We start from the raw sequence: 6,356 nt of genomic DNA, 5'->3' as shown, positions 1-6,356 counted from the left end.
GTGACTATGAAGAAAGCAGTCTTCTGGGATTTGGCACCGTGTATATGTGGTGTTAACCGACGTTTCGGAGGAACGTATTGCCTCCATCTTCAGGGTAGAAGGAAAAATATAAGAAATCCGCAGACTGGTCTGCTTGTACCGGTTCTCACGGTCTCTTCGCCTGCGGATTTCTTGTATTTTTCCTTCTACCCTTAAGATGGAGGCGATACGTTCCTCCGAAACGTCGGTTAACACCACATATACACGGTGCCAAATCCCAGAAGACTGCTTTCTTCATAGTCACCGCCGTGAAAACCTCAAATCTTACAATTAGTGACTTGTCTGTTCAGGCAAAACTTGACAGTTTCTTCAGACCTCCATTATTACGTTCAAAAATAAGTTCAACCTCTGAGTCTTCTATCGATGAATAAACGTATTGTATTTTTATAGTGTTTAAATAAAGGTTCTGTAGTTATATACGTGTATTTCATTCTCATCAGCACTGCTTATATAATTAAATTTTCACAGGACAACACAAACACAAACAAACAAATAAAACTCACAGACATCCATGCCTACAGTTTGATTCGAACTCACGATCCCAGCGTTCCAGCGAGCGAAGACATTTCATGCATTAGACCGTGCGGCCACTGTGAGCGGTTATCAATTATCACCATAGATGTTATCCTGATTGAGGTCAGTAAACCTCACATTCTCACAATCGATTTCCTAATGTCCGTTTCAATGTCACCTTCAAAACATCCTAATTGGCCTTCCAAGTCACTTTTATTTAATATTTCACCACCAGACTCTATAGACATGTCTAATATGCGACATACACTTGCAACCCGGTACGTTACTTCACAAATTTCCCTCTCTTAACATTATTAGTCGTATAACTGGGTCCAGAACATCTCTGAAGCTGACGTAGGCTGTTACATCTACGTTATAAAGTATACTTTATTTTATTTTAAACACACGGCGAGATTCAAAATCACCATACCAGGAAACTGAAGGAAACTGAATAATGAGGAAACTCATGACTTGTACCCTTCGCCAAATGTAATTAGAATGCTGAAGTCACCGGGAATCAGATTGGCAGGGTATGTATCATGAATGGTGAAGATGAATGATTAGGTTGTTTTGGTGTGAAGGCTGGAAGGAGACAACAAGCAAGACCCAGACAATGCCCGGAGGATAACATTAAGCTGTGGGTTGTTATGGACTGAATTGATCTGTCTCAGGCTAGAAACCAGAGGAGAGCTCTTGTGAACACGGTAATGAACCTTCGGATTCAATAAAATATTAGGAAAATTTGAGTCGCTGAGTGACTGGCGTTTTTAGGGACTCAGATTTATGGAGTTAGGATGTCTCTGAGATGTATAACATGTCCGCAAAAAGACTGTAGGCAACGAGTAGATTATCTGTCAAAATAACGAAGTCCCTAGCTGTGTACCATTCTAAATTGCGCGCCCGCTTGACATCACTTTATTTCTCTGGCGCTGCAGCCCCAATTTCGGCTTTGGCCTACCTCCATGAAACTCTACGTTTCACTTCGGTTTACAAAATTTTAGACATACGGTAGGACTTCTTGGGCGGGTGATCAGCTCGTCGCAAGGCCTCTACCTGTACACAAACACTGAACATTCATGTCCTGAGTGGGATTCGAACCCACGATCCCGGCTTCCGAGCGAGCGAAGACAGTACATGCCTTAGACCGCTCGGCTACCGTGACCGGCAGTGTATAAGAATAATATATAAGAATTCAGTTCGTACCTCACAGGAAACAGATCCGAACTCACGATCCCGGCTTCCGAACGAGCGAAGATAGTGTATAACTTAGACCGCTCGGCTACCGTGACCGGCTCACATCACTTAGACTCAAATAATTTTCTTAGCTCTCGTAATTTACTAGTCTTCCCTCAAAGCAAGAGGCTCTGTTTTACAACCATACAAAACGGCAAAAAAGTAAAAAATAAAAGTATTCCTGTAACAGGCCGTGGAGGCCCATAGTGTTGTGAGATGTTGAAGTTCCCAAATTTTGTAGACAGTCGGCTCATAGATGGCGGTAAGGTTATCAGCTTTACGCGTCGGCCTTCCTTTACACCCAAGAATATTTCTTGTACTCATTTCTGTTAGAGGCTGAGTCGAGCTCAGGCCATAATGCAGCTGGAAGGATTAGATAAATTGAAAAAAAAAAAATCCATCTAATCGGGATTCGATCCCGCAACTTTCCAGCTTGCAGCATAGTGCCTCAACCAACTACGCTACCGCGTGCCACCATGCAAAACGGCAGGTAAAATAATTATTTTTATACTCTTTTGTTGTGTACCATAACCATTTTTTTTTTTCAGAAATGTTTGCTGTAATGACAGCGGAGTACTCACTCGCTAAATTTCGCTTCCTGCTCTCTGATGCGCCGTATATGAAATGCCTCCGATGGCGGAAATATTACATCACTGCAGATAGCTGCCAACTGCTCTTGTTTGTATGGACGGCCGTACCAACTCTAAGCAGGTTCCGCTACAGCGCTCTTAGTTACGTAAGTTGTAGTATCTCAGCATAAAATGTTTTATTCCGTACACAAATGCGTTTCATTAGAGCACAGATTATACCTTACGTTGCGGTTTTCCAGTAAGTTAAATTTATGTAACCAGATTTTATTGTCAAGGTTGTATGCACTGGTCACGTAATAAGGCTTGATGTTACAGTTCATTTCTATAGGTCCAGCATATCACTAATACCGTATGACACAAGGGGTCCATAGGTCTCGGACATTTTACTCGTCCCATGAAACCAGAAGTGACAGTCAATGCTGAAGTATAGAGTGATTCTAAATTACTGTCGGGGTGTCCGTGGCCTATAATTTCCAAAACGAAGAAAACAGAATAAAACTGCTGATGTAGTATTAAAGCGCGACTCAACGAGTTTTATTAGTTATGGAATCAATAATGCAGATTGCTGAACAACTTCAAAATGCGCGCCTTTCATGGCACGTACGGTGCCCAAGTGATATTCAATTTCCGGTTTGAAAATCTTAAACCACAGAAACCCCATAATAATTTATAGTCATATTTTATAATAACGGCCACTTGGCTCTGTATTTCTGAAATTTGTGTTCTCTCACTTAAGTCTGACAACTCTCTTAGTTTCCTGTATTTATTTATAAGTTTAACGACATTGTCGGGTGCACGCGGCAGCTTAGTTGGTTGGCTCTGAGGCCCACCCAAGATGAAGCAGCCGGAATATGAAGTTGACCACTTTCGTTCATGTACTGCCGAGGTAAAGAATGATGGAGCTATACCTCCACTCCCCCATAAGTCTTCATTGTGTGGTGCTTAATTAATTAGAAACAGTCAAAACTTTAATTTTGTATATTTTCTGGGATATAACGCGGTGCAGTTCAATAGTTCATCGATATTTCGGAGGAACATACTGACTCCATCTTCAAGATTGAAGAGTAAGTCGCCGTTGTCAGACCTGAACCCCACCACAGCGTACTCTGATTTTCTGTAACCACCTTAAAGTCCTTTAATGGAGCATATAGGACTTCAGAGTGGAAGAAACGAGAGAAAAACGCATGTATGCTCGCGGGACAGGAGGGAGATATTGGGAACGGGTGACCGATTGCTGTGTTTGGATCTCATATACTTTGACATGCGCTACTTTTGTGTACGTTACGCGACCTCCTGCACAAATATTCCCTGGGACCTCATGAAAGTTTTACGTACGTTTCCTATGCTTGACACTTTCCCTATCTCTTGTAATCCTATTTTCCTCTTCCCTTTTCCCGTTCTTCACCCCCTGCGTTAAAAGTTGTTCTCATCTCTGTAAAAGTCTGTTCATGCTCTCGAAAGCCTTGTCCGCACGGTCAGTAGCAGCAGTAACAGACAAGAATTTTCCCAAAGCCTCGCCTAGAAACGGATATAGGTACAGTTGCACGTAGAGAAAGTTTGAAGTTCTTATACTTTGTCTAAAACATTTTTGAGGGTGAGTCATCACCTCCATTAGGAAGTCAAGATATTACATTTTGAACATGGGATGTGCACCAGAATCGCCGAACCTGGAATATCTTCCTACACACAAAAATTACCTTCCTTGTCTGCACAAGATGTGACAACCTTAGAAACACAGGTTGATTCTAAATTACTGTTGCTGTTTCCGTTAAGAAGCCACGAAAAACCAGACAGTAATTTAGAATCACTTTTATTTTGGGCACAATGTACTTTGAGATATTGGGTTTTCGGACTTTGTCTATCGTCCTAGTTTTTAAGATAACAAAGAAAAACACGACGTTTCGGAAACTGGATCTGTTTCCGTCCTCGGGTGAGGGAAAACACCTATTCTGTTGGGTCCCTTAGAAAGAGCTAGCCTCAATTACTGGACCAGTGATTGAGGCTGGCTCTTTCTAAACGTCGTGTTTTTCTTAGTTACCTTAAAAACCAGGACGATGGATAAAGTCCGAAAACCCAATATCTCTCTGTGTTATACACCATCGTCAGAATCCTATAGTAACTACAATATACTTTGTTTCACTCCCTCTCAAAACAACGGATGTCTGCGTTCTTTTCTGTTTTTGTGTTGTCCTGTGTAGGTATAAACTTTGCTTCCGGCTGATCCCCCATCCAAGGAATCTTACAGACTGTCTAAGCTTGAGAAGCTGAAGTGAAACGAATCCTTTTCACGGATGCCCTATGATCCAAGTGGGAGCGACAGGAAATAAATAAAATATGGATCCACATTAATAATAAAATTCAATACGAGTAGCGCATTTCATGGATATTTGTCTGAAGATGATCCAGCTGAATCGAAACATGTGCAAATAAACGAGTATTAATATAATAATATTGGTTTATTTATTACGAATTTATTGTGTTGAAGGTTGCATAATATTACTATAAAATTTTGTAGCCTGAAAGTCATCTAAATAATGTTTAAGAATTCACTTCCCTTCTCACAGAAAACATACTACGTCTTCATTACGAAGAAAACAGGCTAATGCTATCTAGGCGAAACATCTCTGTTTGTTTTCAGAACTATACGAAGCATATTAATATGTTCTGTCGGCAGAATGAACAGTTGTAGTGTGTCAAAGCAGGTGATACACTCTAGTAGAAAGGGTTAAACATTAGAATAAACGTATAAATTATAGATTCCTGCGTTACACGAATATATTCCCCAGATCGTGTCATACACTGAGGTGGTCACACGCTGGGTTCTCACTATGGAAGCCTGGGGTTCAGTTCATGTGGCATTCGTTTTAATATTATCAGTGAGGGTAAGAGTCCTGTCTTCTGGGTTATAACGTCGTGTAATCTGTTGAAAGTCAACCGATGTTTCGGAAAAACATGTCGCCTATATATTCAGGGTCTAAGAAAAAGCCAAGCAAGAAACGAGCATGAAGCAGGTTCGTTCTGTTTTCCTTTGCTAACTACCATTCCACTATTGCTTCCTAACCTTGAAATATGAAATGGCCCTGACCAGGCAGTCGGTCAACACATGCCCAGTCTTTAAGTTGGGCGCTTCCTCTGTGACCCTGCACTTGGCTGTGTGCAGTGTGAGAGAGTTAATTTATTTAATAACTCTTTTCCAATTCTTCTATTTTTTGCTTATTTATTATTATTTTTAAGATGGGGTGAGAGTAAATCTCTTTCTACGTATGCTGTAAAATGGCCCATTATACTAGCCCTGGATGATAGGAGGCAGAAATTAGAGAATTCGAAGGAATGCAGATTGGCAGGAGAAAGCCCGTCGCAGTGTCGTTTGCTTATCACAAATCCCACATTAACTGGTGTGAGCTTGAAATCGAACCATCACGGTGAGAAGCAGGTGGCAGATGACTTTCTACTTTTTAAGATCAAAAGTCTTTCCTCTGAAACATTTCTTGAAAACTGTAATTGACACTAATAAGGAGGTTGGTCTAGAAGTAAACACAGAGAAAACTCAGAGTACTCGTATGTGACGGTCTCGTCACCAGAATGCATGGCTAAATCATCATATAAAGATAGTCAACAGATATTTTGAAAATGTGGCACAGTTCAGATATTTGGGAACGACGGTAACAAATCAAAACCTGATTCAGCAGGAAATTAAGAGGAGATTGAACTCGGGTAATGCTTGCTACCATTCAGTCCATAACATTTTGTCTTCTCGTCCGATGTCCAAAAACTTAAAAAAAAAAAAATAGGATATACAAAATTATAATTTTGCCTGTTTTTCTTTATGGGTGTGAAACTTTGTCCCTGACATTAAGAGAGGAACACATGGCGAGGGTGTTTGAGAAAAGGGTGTTGAGGAGAATATTTGGACCGAAGAGGGATGAAGTGACAGGAGGTTGGAGAAAATTGCATAATGAGGAGCTTCATAACTCTTCGCGA

At 40.8% G+C, this 6,356-nt stretch overlaps 1 protein-coding gene across 1 annotated transcript in view; it reads right to left on the bottom strand.

The window, feature by feature from the left end:
• LOC111870391 overlaps positions 1-2,494 on the bottom strand; it is a 38,536-nt gene extending 36,042 nt beyond the window's left edge. Inside the window, exon 1 of the mRNA XM_033753829.1 lies at positions 2,367-2,494. The gene's annotated coding sequence lies outside the window, so the exon portion shown is untranslated. The remainder of the gene's footprint in view (positions 1-2,366) is intronic.
• Positions 2,495-6,356: the final 3,862 nt, after the last annotated feature.

This window comes from Cryptotermes secundus, unplaced genomic scaffold (assembly GCF_002891405.2).
Source record: "Cryptotermes secundus unplaced genomic scaffold, Csec_1.0 scaffold1065, whole genome shotgun sequence".
In the NCBI taxonomy this organism is placed as follows: domain Eukaryota; kingdom Metazoa; phylum Arthropoda; class Insecta; order Blattodea; family Kalotermitidae; genus Cryptotermes; species Cryptotermes secundus.
Note: the sequence above shows the minus strand (reverse complement) of the source record. Positions and strands in the feature narration are given on the sequence as shown.